We start from the raw sequence: 14,608 nt of genomic DNA on the forward strand, positions 1-14,608 counted from the left end.
TCTTCCCTTTACTGTGTCTCACTCAGCCACCACCCTAAGCACTGGGGCTACCTGTCAGCATCAGTCCTTTGCTGAGCCTGGCAGCACCTTTGGAATCTATGGCTCACTCTGAATTACATCCACATCTCATGCACTGCCCTGCACTGCTTTGCACCACACTTCCTTACTTCACTTCATCTGTCAGTGAATTAAAAGATGCATCTCAGCATTTTAATCTCTGCTGATGCAGCTTCAACCTTTCAACTAGAATTAGAACATTTTGACCCACCCCCCAAAAGCAGTGTAGAAAATTCATAAACTAATCTAAATTATTTTCTAACTTAAGCAAACTGTGTTTTATTATGGAAGATGGGAAAAATTAAACTCTCTTTTACTTTCATTTGAGAGACAGCATCCTACAGAACACTGACATACTGCTCTGCCACTTCCAAAAAGAGCACCATTTCAACCTGCTCTGTTCTGCTGCTTTTCTAGAAATCAAATAAAATTATTTCAGTAAGAGAGGGAGCACATGCTGTCACAGTACATCTGAAAATAGTGTGTACACTGGCCAGCACTGAAAAGAGTGAGAGCTGAAATGCATTAGAGATTTTTCACTGCAAAAACTCCTTTGAAGGCATTTGCCAAGGAAAAAGTCTGAAAGCCTTTCCCTGACTTTCTGGAAGATTCTTACAATTGCATCAGCAGGCACACTTCTCCTGAAGGTTGCAGTCACAGGCTGGCCTTGCTTTTGGAACTATTCAATACCTTATCACAGTTCTCAGTGCAAGTGCCAGTGCTTATTAGTGGCACTCAGCCCTGGAAACACAGAGGATGAATTTTCTTCCCAGTAATGGCCCTCCCCAGGAGCCTTAGGGTGCAGACGAGTACACTGATTCGTACTGCCACCACTTTCTCAGTTTGAGGTGATCTCTCCTGTTCCCACATCAAACTCCAATTCTCCACATATTTGAAGAAGAGGGACAGGTTAAGCCTATAGTAACAAACACATGACTAAAAATTATGTGGGGGTTTTATGGTTCAAGTCTAATATAAAAACATCCTAGATTTGGACTTAATTTACAGAATAGGCAAGAATCTTAGAAATATACATGACCACATGGATATCGGTGAAGTTTTTTCTACTATGTCATCTTTGAATCTGCCACTTTGGATGACCATAAAATTCATTACTTTTTAAAATGCTGACTTTACACTTTCACCCAGTATATAATTCAGTTATCATATCTGGTATGAAAATATCTAGGTATCTGCAGAATAAGCAAAGTATAATATGAAACCTGAATTAAAGTAAAACTCTCTTGTGGGGTAATAGATGTCTTTCCTTTTTAATATGATGGAGAAAAAAAATGGGGTTGACATGATGGTGTTCTAAAATCAGAAACATCAACACTGCATTATAAATTATTCTATCTCTCTTTGTACTTTATATTCATGTACTCTTAAGCACTTGTGATTTCTCATCTCTAGGCATCCTAACTATACTTGAGAACCAGAATAAATGCAAACTCTGAAACCTTCTTAACCTTAAGATGAAGGAAATTCCATTAAATTCCTCATGACATTCTCTATTGTAATTTCAGCACATTTATGATAAGAATATGGAACTGTCTGTTTTCAATGACTCTTCAGCCTGCTATCTACTGGCTTGCCTATCTCTTTAATAGTGCTTTTTTTTTCAGAGGATAATACTGATAGTTTCTGAAATGAAACTATCTCAGTTTTAAAAAAATATCCTCAGGCATTAAATACGAAGTACAACTATCTGTGTTTAGCTTAACATTGATTTATGTGATTAGATTTAATGTGCTAATTTATCACATTACAGTGATTTTATAAGCTGTGAATCTTCTTTCCAGAACACCTTGTTTCTATTTTTTGATGAAAATATTCCCTCTTTCATTTATCTAGATATGAGCACTATGTGACAATAAATTACACACCACAAGTTCCCACGTACCAACAGACCCCTCACCTTCTGATACAGAAAGCTCTCTTACTATTAGATTTACAGAAATACATGGTAATTACATACTAACAAATAAGGCAGGAACTTGGTTTTATGGGATTATGCTGAGCAGTATAACAAATCAGAGGATCCCAAGTATTTTGAGTATGCATTTCATACTTAACAAGATAATACTTTTCAGAAAAGGAATTCTACTGTTTATTATTTAGGCCAGATGTCTTAAAGGGCTTACTTGACTTAGGGTCACAAAGTCCTAATAAAAATCAGTATGTTTTAACATTATTTAATTGGTTCATTTCCAAGGTAATTATGAACTAAGGGATACAGACAAGCATCCAGTGGGATCTCCTAAATATCTAACTGTCCCTGTTTTCTACCTGTAAATATTTTCTCTCCCTGTGGAACAGAAAAAGGAGGGAAAAAGAGCAGTAGGTTAGTTATACCTCAAAAATGTCACCCTCCCTCAGAATAATTAAACTAGCTAAAATAAAAGAATACAACGTGAAAAGGCAGCAATATGGGATATTAAAAAAGAAAAGTAAATTAACCCTGCAATGAATTCCACATGATCTAGATGTGTGCAAACAATCAGGATCTATGACATAACACTGATATCACATCACATCATATACAACATGATCCAAGAAGCCAGCACAGGTATTAGTCCTTTGAACTTATTCCTAACACAATTTTTTTAGGGCAAAATAAATATAACTCTTGAAGATACAGAAATAGAAAAGCTGGAAGTTATGCAACTAAGACTCAAAGTGTACACTGAAGAATTATAGTTAAAAATTTAAAATAACCCAGTCAACCCCATAAGACTATGCTCCACCATGTGCATAAACCCAGAGCATCTAACATATATTTTTGATTTAGAAATGCTGTCTCTAACCATTTGACACTGATATTTCATAAGGCTTCCTGGCTGCCAGCAATCACATCCATCTGTTATGCTGGCAGTGTGCTCAATCACAAGGTGTGTTGGATCTCTTCATTTTAGGCACCATTGCCAGAGAAATAGAAAACCCTTTGAACTGAGTGCAAATGCATTCAGAAAGTACCAGCTAAAGGCTTTTTGGATAGGGCAACAAACCTTGGGCAGAAAATAAAGAACAGAGGAAGGAAAGTAATAGATGTACAGAATGTAATAGCTCTAACAGCAGTCTTACCTTTGCTTGAAGAAGTGAGCAAACATCAAAAAGAGTCATTACCAACCAACAAGTGTCATTTAAGTGATCCTTCCCATGAGACACATCTTGGAAGTCATAGCACTATCTTCTATTTCTTCCACAGATCTTAAAGATCACTTTCTGATTTCTCTTTTACATATGTGCATATATAGCTATATATACATATAAATACACATGCATTTACTAAACATATACATATAGCAAATATTAATATTATACCAACAAAACAACAAAGACATGCATGCTATATGTACATATGCATATGTATATACACATACATAATTTTTACTGGCAAGCTCCCTGTGCTTCATTACAACTACTAAGGAGCAAAATCTACCTTGCTGTAAAGTCTTCTTGTTTTTCCCTGGGGGAGGAGGTAATCCCTCAAAGCTTCTGCATAGCAAACACATTTTCCTGCACAGTTACAAGGGAGAAAAGCCACAAAAGAGAGTGTGGCTAATCCATTAAGACAAGTTCTGTATGTTCTAGAAAACCACTGCAGCTTCAACCTTGCTTCCATTTGAAGGAGAATTAGGAAAATATCTTCACTTCGGCAACAGTTGTTCCAGCCATCATTTTCTTGCTCCTGACTAGTATGTGGGTTCAGAAGGATTTAAGCATGGCAATCTCACTGGAATTTGTGGGGCTTTTTTTCTCTGCAACTAGCAAGAGATCCTTAAAAAAACTTCTCAGCTATAAAATGTAATATTTGCATGCCAAATAATTTTCAGATTATTTCCATTTATTCCAGCTGTGTCACTCCTCAAGGGCTCAGTAGAACAGTCTAAGAGACCATTTTGAAAAAAAGTTCTTACATTTTAGCTTCCTTTTTATTTATTCCTCTGCAGAGTCAGCCCTCCAAAAAGAGTAAATTCACAGGAACAAAGCTCAGAATTTTCACAATCACTTACAGATACTTGGGCTTTGCCTTCCAGAAAAGTGGTGACTGTGCATATGAGGAGAGCAAAGGAGCAGTGTTAGAACCCCTGCACTCAGCTCAGGAAGTGCTTTGCATTACCAGCTGTCACCAAGGGCTCAGCCCTGTGGGAAGGATCCTGTTCTGCCTGCTGCAATTCCCTCTCAGCTGTTTGGCCAGGGGCTGCACCAAGGAGCATCCTCATGCCAGCAACATTACAGTCTCCAGCAAGAACTGATCCAATTTGGCAAAAATGGCTTTATCTTTTAGCTGCCTGTGACCAGAACAGATGAAAACAGTGAGGTTCCTACACAGTCAATGCCTAAAGTGCCACTCCACAGTACTTAACTGCAACTATAGCACCAATTGGGTGTTCAGACACAAGCTTGTCAAGGATTAGGAGATTTTTTTAGCAATGAAAAGTGCTTCATGGCATCAGCTACAGGAATTATTGGAGGAAACTACAATATATAGTATTAGATGTCAAAAAATGATAGTAAAATGTGAGAATATTGATCAAACCGGAAGAAAAATAATGGTCTGCAGTAGAACAGAATACTTTAGCTAAAATAGTGAAACTGTAATATATATTTCATTTTTAGTACTATTTTCGTAAGAGCAATTCCCTGAGGTTTCAATGAATTACTGATACTTTGTCATTTCTACTTATTTGAAAGTATGTGCCACATAATCTTCACTCAAGAAGCCCAAAGTATGAAAACTTCAGTTTACTCACCACAGAACAGTTCTTCATCTATAATTCTGCTGGTTTGTTGATGGCTGTCTTTGTGAACTTCAAATTATATTAGTCTCTTCTTAGGCTGGAGGAAGACAAAACAATTCACCTCTTGCAAATATATTCCTGATTTTTGAAGACAAAAATATGTACACTGCAATGCTCTAAGAAACAATACAGCACATCAAAATTAAATTCAGAACATGACTCCATCACTTTGACTACTGAAGCAATGTTTTCCAGCAACAAGATTGTTTTACAAATATTGTACATTAATGCCAATGTGAAATGATGTCAGAATCAAATCAAATTTCACATCAAATGATGTGAAATGTGTGGCTGTACAGTAAGACTGCAACTCAGAAAAAATTATCTGTTTTTCTGCAGTGTGACAGTGAGCAATGAGGACTGATAGTAACTGAGTGATAACAAATTTCCTCAGACTTCAGACCTTCCACGTGTCACATGCAGGGACACCAAGTTCTTTTTTTTTGTGTGTGTTTTCTTCTTAAAAACTGCTTTCCTTCCCTAATTATAAAAGACCAGCTTTCCACAAACATTTCTATAAATTTCAAGTTCAACTTCAATTCACTTATCAGATTCCTCTACTACTGCAAAATGGTAAATATTAGACAAATTCATAAAATAATAATTTCTAAACTGAGAATTTCTTCTTTTTCTTTTCTTTATTATTTTAAGCTTCTTTCACCTGCGGGAGATAAGCATATATCTGAATCACAGATTGACTGCTATATATATAGAGAATTTGATGTGGAAAAACTGATTGAGTTGTCCCAGTTTCAATTTTAAGGATGATAATGCTTTTGGCTTCAGCTCTTAAAACAGTAAACATTACAGTACAGGTCTAAAGTATCATAGCCTGAACTAGTATATTTTCAAGGCTTTCATCATAGAAATGGGAAAGAAAGTAGCCTTGTAAGTCAGTCAGGGCAATAGATCCCACAATTAATTATTTGCTTTCTTCTTTATTACATGAACAGTTCAATAAGAAGTAAAAATCTCTCTTCTTCCCAATTTCCATTTTTTCTTTCCAGTAGACCTTTCAAAAGTTACTTGTAGCATTATCAAGCACATGAAGTCCTACCCATCTCTAGTGATATTTGTGGAGCTGATTTAGCTCTGTTTCTGAGAGAACATCATCGTTTCATACTGAAAAAAGTCAACCAGGGAACTATTTCTCCCAGAGCTTTTCATACTATTCCTGCTATACCCCAGGCAAATTACATTCTTTGCAAAAGTAACTCATAGAATAATTTTCCCAGAAAGCAATCAATAAAAGCTCCCCTCATGCCCTTCCATCTCTCTTTGCTTTCCTGAGAAATAAAGCCACTAGGTGCACTGGCACCTTTGATAGATGATTTAAGTGAATTTTTCTGAACATATTCCCTCTCTCTAAGCATATAAGCTGCAAAACTGTTATTCTGCAGACCCTATATATCATTGAAGTAGGTTCAACCTTTCTGTAATCTTGGAAATACAGCAACTGAATTTAATCCTGAATGAAAGCAAACCAGTCCAGCTGGAAACCTAAAAATGTATGACCAAGTCACACTGAATGCTCAGAAAGAGAAGATGATTTTCAACAAAGTTCAATAATATTTTCTCTAAATTAATAATAGGAATTGCATTATTGCTACACAACAAATACAGATGCAACAAATCCCCTTCAAGCTTTAGGAGACTACATACACTTTGCTTACTTAGTTTACTAATTGTAGTACGTATTTTTAAAATATTCTACATTCATATTAAACTATAAACCTATGAATGATTTTAAAATAAGGCATAGATACATGTACAATAATTTCCTTAGCAGTATGTCAAATTATATAATTGATCTATTTCTAATCCTAAGTAGTGATAAAGCTTGCAATGGCAAGGAGTATTTTATCACTGGTTATAGATAATGTACATTTTTGTTCTAAAGCAAGAATATATTTAAACTTTTCCTACTCCTTGGCATAAAACTGCAATGATCTCAATTTAACTTAGAGCTAATTCAAGTACAAGAAAAGCTAGTCTGGTTATGTAAGTCTTGGGATGAAACTGAACCTCAAATGAAACACTTGAAATGAAAATCAGCCCCCTGTACTTTCCTTTTTACTGGGCCTAGGAGCAATACAGTTGGAGCTCATCCACTCAATCACTTCTGATTTCCAGAGCTTTTTTCCCAGAGGGATGTTTAAATGAGATACCTAAATGTATTTTATGCCAAACAGTCCAAGTATTAACAGAACTGACTTTGGGTCTTATACCTAAGAATAATTACAGAAATCATGTCATCTGTCATGTGAAGAACCCAAAATAAAATGAGCTGTCACAAAGCATTGTGTCATGTCACCATACACATGCACACACACACATTTTATACACACAATATTGCAGCTGCTCATTTTCCCTCCTACAGAGACACTGTCTAAGGTGGCAGCTTTCCTTGGGGAATATGCTATCATTAGATTTCCCATTTGGGCCTTTTCCATGGAGAAAGATTTTTCCCTTACCAGATTAAGTCATGCTAATTTCAAACTGGAGGCAGTCACATCAAATTGATTTTTAAAAGCTAAAGAGAGGAAAAGAGATGTTTGGTATATGGTGTGAGAGGAAGCAGCAATGTAATACACACTCAAAATTGTCCTTGCATATTCTGTATTTCAGAAGCTCTTGAGATTTGCATTGCTCTCTTTACCTCATTGAACACTTCAGCTCCAGTGATTCCCACTCTCATATCCACTGTCAGAGCATCACTGGCAGCGCTAGATTTCTGTGTTGTAAGCAGGACTATGGCTCCTTGTTGAACTTATGCAGTAATTTCTTCCAACAAAACCAAGGCTCTTCCAGCAAAAAGCATAAATATTACAAATAATTAGAAAATATCTCTGACAATCAGAAAAATCACCTTAAGAGTTCCACTTCACTCATGGGAAAATGAAAAGGTCATCAGATGTCAGAAGTAGTTTATACTCCAGCAAAACAGTAATGCAATGTTTCCTATACATTCTAATTTTCCAATACGTTGCAAAATTCTGAATATAAATCTCATTACTGCCTTACAGAATCAACTAAAAGAAAGCACACATTTGTAACAGCTGATTAGTAGACATTAGGATTCCTGGAAGCTTGGAAAAAAACCACTAATTCTTGCTGTGCAATAGCAACTAAAAGAGACACACCATTGTGTTCTAGTCTGTAGAAGTGAACTAACAAGACACTGAAATACTTAAAAATTGATTTTCACAAAAATTGGAGGCAACTGTGTTTTAGTCTAGTTGCAGTTTACTCCATATGGTCAAAACTGATACAGTTGACAAAATACATTTGTTCCTCAGAATTCCTCAACAGTAATTCTTTCTCTTCCATATTCCTTTGAATATTTTTTATTATTCCTCAGAAAATTCAATTTAATTAAGGCAGAAGCATTTAGAATTCCTAATTCAGATATTATGTGCTGCTTTCAAAAAGCTACTTGCATATGCTAAGTGGAATGCTAATAATAGGCCAGTGCAACGCAAAGTTTGCTTCAAACTTTCTGAGAAATTACTTTCTGGCAGTCTTGAGGAGAGCTATTAAATGTCAATTCAGTATCGCTTTTGATTTCCTTAGACCAGATTTAGCAGCTGAACTGAATGAAGCGAGGCACAAGGGAAGACATCCTCAATATAAGCTTCCCAGGCTTTTATGTTTAGATCAAAGGGTATTGATTTACAATTCTGAGGATGAAAACAGCGGTGAAGAAACCCAGGCAGCTTTAAGTAAAGCGCTGACATCAGTGACAGATCTGATTTTAGCTATAGTGCCATCAAATAAAAACAAGGCCAATGGCCTTGTCAGAAACATGCTTTCCTTTCCCCACCCTACTTGTAACAGTGGTAACTATGGGAATGCAAAAAAAAGTAAAATGAAGCTATGCAGAGAAAAAAAAAACAAAATTCAAAACCAGTTCAAAATTCAATTCAACCAAACCTTTTATACGTCCCATCTCAATCACAGAATAAATGCAATTGAGATGCTGGAGGACCACAGAAGAAACAGCAATAGGAATGAGTGCCAGAAGAAAAAGATCTCTGCGGTACAATATAGTGAGCCCTTACTCAAATCTAAACATAAACCCTTTGCTGTCTCAGCAATGAGAGGAACAGACACCCTTCCTACTACAGATGCAGTTCATAGCATCTGGGGTCATCCAGTACTAAAGGCTCTGCAGATCACATCTATGCTTGCTTTTGTTTCAGGATGAGGCATATTTTTAATCTTCTAGCCATTTTTAGTGTTAGCATTCATAAGGGTCATTTCAACATAAGGGAGAGGAAAAGCTTCTTGAAGTAACATGGATCATTTTTAACAGTGACTATTACTTTTACTATTCATATGGGTGTAAAGTCCTCCTTTTTGTTAGTCAGCTGATTTTCTGATTTTCTTTTTTAAACTGCATTAAGACAACAAAAAATTCATAATCCTAAATAAATTAATACTAAACAAGAAGAAAACATAGGATATCACAAGTTTTACAAGAGAGCTTCCATATGCTCAACCAGAATTCCAAAAGGAATGAAACAAGCTTGAGCCCTAAGATTCCTTAAAATACCAGGAGGAAATTAGCACATCTTTCATGGGGTTAATTCATTTTTCTCTCTGAGAAAAAGCAGAGGAAAGAGCAGTTCAGAAGCTACCAGCTCCAAGTAGTCAAGTAGTAACACGACTCATGACATACCAGCTCCCTTGCTGTGTTTTACAGTGCTCTCAGCAGCAGCAGTCCTGGTATTCTTCAAAAAAAAAAAAAAAAAAAAAAGGCAAAACACAGCAAACATCTGCAAAGTTTGCCCTGGAAGGTGGCAGAAGAAGGTGCAAAGTGTAATGCTGAGCAGCACAGTGGGGGAGAAAGTGACTGCTCAACTGCCCTGCAATACAGCTTTGTTTTCAGAAATGGCACTTGGACAATAAATAGAATTTTATTTAATTTGCTGCACTCCATGCAATCCCTAAACCTGTGTGTCAAATTCTGCTTCGTGGAAGCAAGAAGAACTTCAGCAAAACAGTGTATTTCTTCACAAAACTAATACCAAATGGATATAGGAAGTTCATATAACTAAGCTCTGGAGTCCTTGGATGACAGTACTTCAGCTGGATGATCATACAGTAGCATTGTTTTTCCTATTCCTCCTAAAGACAACAAGAAAAGCATTTTTTTCTTGTCATCAATGTGTCTGAAAAAAACAGGTCTTTAATCAGGAAGTGTGTATGCTGATGCTGTTATACAAACAGCAAGGCAAAAAAAAAAAAGATTCGTTTTTCATCCACAGGAATATTGGTTTTAGAGGTCAGAGTAAGAGTATTTACTAAGAGTAACAAATTCATTAATGTCTTTGTTTCTAATCAATTCATATAAGCACATTTTCACTCCTTGAACTTTGCAGTCACTTGTCAGTTGGCCTTATGGAGAACCAATTAATTGATAATTATAAATTTAACCTGACCAAGCACAGCAGTTAACACAGACATCACCAGCTTTTTTATCTTTTTACAAACGGTTCTCTTTTACTCAGTGGCATGGCTTCTTCTACTTAAAAGAAAGAAGCAGCAGCCACAGAGATACCCTCTGGAGCAAACCTCTTATCAGTATTTCGCTGAACCTATTAGCAACAATAATGAATAATTTCTCAAGCTACAATGCCCCGCTCCAGTTTAAACCTCAGAGTACAAGAAAGCATCTCAATAGCTATCTAAGGGTGAAATGCACTATTGTCATAGACCAAAAAACTGCTCTACAGAGATAACACAGGCAGAGGTACGATATCTGAATTGCCCCTGAAAATCCAGGGCAACAGAGCTGCTTTAGTCACTGAGCTCAACACGTGACATGGCATGGCCCACACAGTGCTCCCAGACAGCTCTGTTGGCACTACATTGTTTTCCTTCATATAAAGCAGTCTTCCTCATCAGCCATAGTGTCTCTTGCCCCCTTCATCCATTGAGCATAAAGACTTGTGACCAACCGCCTGTTTCAAAGCAAAATCACTCCGCGCCTATCCTGGGATAGGATATAAAGAAATACAAAGAGCAATCTTAAGGAAAAAAAGCTATCACGGAAAACATATTAAATATATAATGAGATCCAAGCTTCTAAAATTATATGGTTCCCTATCCTATTTGAAACATTTTAGGAAATTAAAAAGAAAGCATAATAGGTCATGGATAGGGCTCAGAAGCTTTCAATTCAATCCCTCTCCTGTCACTGAATTTCCCTCAGCTTCTCTTTTGGCCTCAGAATGAATGCATCAGCTTAAACCAGGACTGTTTATACATACACTAGCAAAGGAGGAAGGCATATAAAGTAAGAGCAATGCACAGATGAAAGGGACATCAATAAACAAATCAATTTTCTCCCAAAATATTGCAGCATCAGCAACTATCCAACAATATTTAATGCATTGCTTTGTAAAAATGAATTACTGCACTGTGCATTGTTAAAATATTCCATGTAATTACTTGGAGTTATCTGAACATCACTCTGCACAACTGACTTCAGAATAAAGTAGAGCTTGGTCTGATTCATGTGCAGACATGGGCAATAGAATTAACCCCTTAGGCAGGAAATAGGGAGTGGACAGAACAAGGAAAAAGTGGAATCAATAAAAAAGAGAAACTTTTCTGTTACAAACACAGTATCTTAGGTAAATTTTAAGCAACTTTTTTAAATGTATATGTTCTTTTTCCTAATATAGAAGAAAAGGGTCATGGATTATAAAAATTGTGTTAATCAAAGAGATTGTTTTTCTAAGTACTTCTGTATTGGAAGTGATATAAGAAGATCAAAAATACATAGAAAAGGATCTTTTCTTGTCCTTATCCATCAATTCTAATAAATTTCACAGTAATTTTTGTAAGCACAGTTACAATGACCAATTTTTTCATGGCACAGTCTCCCTCTAGAAAAATCAGAAATAAGAAACGTGAGGTGTTTCAGTAAATTTCCACTTTACAGCATTTACAGATTGTTTACAGCAGGAAGTGAGAAATGGGATTGATCAACGTTTTTAATCAGACCCTGTCATGGTGCATTGCTGCACTTGTTACAACAATGTTAGGTAACTATGCTATTAAACTAGGCATTGTTGCAATTCTATCATGTCAACATTATAGATTACAGATTATTCTCTTTGACAACATCACAGACACATAAAATGACACTTGTGATATCAAGCACAATCTATTTTACCTCAAAAAACAACTACTGTCCAAAAAGGGGCATCTGAAGAGAAATTTGCTTTGACGAATAAGGCATGACAGAAGCTCAGAGAGGTGTACAGCTGCTAAAAGTTAAATACTTAATATATTGCAATTGTATTGCAAGAATAACCTAATTCTTAAATGCACTTATTTATTTCACCTACTTAGGTCAATAAATAGGAAGTTTAAGCTCAGCATGATTAACAAAAAATAAACTGATAAAATACAATCACTATCTGCATTCTCTCACAAACAGTAAATATATAGCTATTTTCTTATTTATAATTTATAAAAAAGAAACACCAATGACTGGAAGATACTGTACAAAATTCTTTTTGAAAGACACATATATTAGTCATTCCACGTCAAGATAATAATAACACCCATAAAATATTTAAATACACTAGTATCTATTGTAGAATAACATCCATATATAGGATTGGCATTAAAATGACAAAAGAAAATGTAAAACAAAATAATTCATGCAAAGAATTTTAAATACTGTATTTGCCTAAAACTGCTACACTATGCAGATCACATGAAATTATTTCTTGTTTAAGCTACAAATCTAATGCCTAAATTACCTATAAATCATTAGCCTGAATAATCTCAGGGGAATGTAATTACATATACAAAGTCCTTCATGACAATTATACTGAATATAAAAACAGTAAGTAATAAATAACTTTCCATAAACAAATATTTTCTGCCATCAAAGAGATCAAGATTTGTTATTGCTACACATTGGGGCAAAGAAATAATTACAGTGTGAAGATTCATCTCATCAGGATTCAGCAGCACTCAGACTCAGAATGTTTAACTCACAAGGGGTCTGCAGGCAACAGAATCAGGAATGGATCAGAACATCTCCATAAATCACGAGCTGGTCTAGATGGCACTGAAGGAAATGTAAGTGGTTAAGAAACCAGCATGTACTTGAGAAGAGGAACCAGCTGCCATCTGGCTTCAGGGCTGCACAGGCACGCAGCCACTTTGCCATCACACAGCCCTTGTCCTTACTGATAAAGCTGCTACTGATTTTAACCATGTTACACCCCATGAGAGATGTAAAGGAATGGTGAGCCACCTTCATTGCACAGATAACAAAAGCAACTTTTTTCCAGATTCATCTCATATGTGCTGCAGAGTGAGACTAAAATAAAAACCAGAAGATCATTCCCCTTTTAAATAGCAAATCAATCTAGTTTTCTAAATAAGTATTTTAGTACAAGCTGTGCCTAACTCCCTTATAGATAGATGCACTGAGGTCCTCTACATGAACATGCATTTTCTATGAGGCTCTGTAAAACTTTGAAACAAGGAGTTAACACAGCCTTTTAAAAATATTTAACATTATATACTCTTCCTATTTTTACAGTAAAAAAGGCAAGAATCTTCATCTGCAGATGCTGCAATGTTTTTATTTGTATTAACATGCCCCCAGTGAAGCAGAAAAAATTTCTAACCAATAATAAAGAGGGGAATTGCTAATGTATGAATGATGTTAATTAAACAGAGTATGAATGTACTGCAAGACCTAGCTGCAAGGAAAGATAGGAGTCATCAACATAGTTTCTCCCCATTTCTATTTTTCTTTTGGAAAATAACCTCCCCATTTGCTAACTCACTCTTCTATTTTATGGCTATGACACTTTCATCCAGCAGCTTTGCTGTGCCTAAAACAAAACTCAATAGAAGACAAAAAGCAGTTATAATCACAAGTCTGCAATAAGGATTTCCCTTAATTATAACTACAAAATGGCAAGAGGTTGAAATAAAAAAGAAAGATTATTAAATATATTTTTAAAAAATTAATTCTCTCCTTATCCCAAAATTATTTCCAGCTTTTCTATTACCTTGCATGCAAGTCTGTCTTGATGGAAACTAATGATTCATGATAAAGCAACGAAACCCATTTTCAAACTTAGGAAAACTTTAGTGCTGGGTTCTGTTCCCAGAATTCTTTTAATCTTCTCTAGTTATACTCTCTCAGTAAAGCTGCACAGTTAGGCACAACTGCACAAACTACTGAAGCATGTGTTAAATGCATTTTTCAATCAATGCTTTATACCATACTCAATCACCCTGACTTCAGAGTGACTCTCACCAGACTTTTACCACTTCTACTCACAATTAGCTTTCTGAAAGCATGACTGAGTCTTAAATTTTCCCTTATTCCTCCACCATCTTCTCAGGTTCTCCACACATCAAAGGGATTCTGAATGATAACTGAAGCTTTTGCTCACCATATACCCAGTATTAAATTCTGCTTCAAAGACAGCCAAAAATACTGCAGGCTCAGTGACAATAAAACAATAAAGCATCTTTATTTTCTCCTGTAGATGTTGTCCTATGTGAGCACAAACTGTGAATGCTTTCTAAATTTCCAGAAGCATTTGAATACACTTAATTGGTGTTTCACCAAAGTGTTTTCCTATTTCAGGAAATATCTCAGACCTTTCAAAGAAAATTCAGTGAAACACTAGAACTGGACAAAAATTAATTCCATTCTATTCATATGTACATTACCTTTTCATAGTTCAACAGCA

General features: G+C 35.8%; 1 long non-coding RNA gene across 1 annotated transcript in view; it reads right to left on the reverse strand.

The window, feature by feature from the left end:
* The window catches only part of LOC135451146 (uncharacterized), a 171,499-nt gene that overhangs the window by 100,314 nt on the left and 56,577 nt on the right, over positions 1–14,608 (reverse strand). Inside the window, exon 4 of the long non-coding RNA XR_010441231.1 lies at positions 4,815–4,899. This is a non-coding gene — a long non-coding RNA (uncharacterized LOC135451146). The remainder of the gene's footprint in view (positions 1–4,814; positions 4,900–14,608) is intronic.

The sequence above is a fragment of the Zonotrichia leucophrys genome, chromosome 8 (assembly GCF_028769735.1).
Source record: "Zonotrichia leucophrys gambelii isolate GWCS_2022_RI chromosome 8, RI_Zleu_2.0, whole genome shotgun sequence".
Taxonomy (NCBI): Eukaryota; Metazoa; Chordata; class Aves; order Passeriformes; family Passerellidae; genus Zonotrichia; species Zonotrichia leucophrys.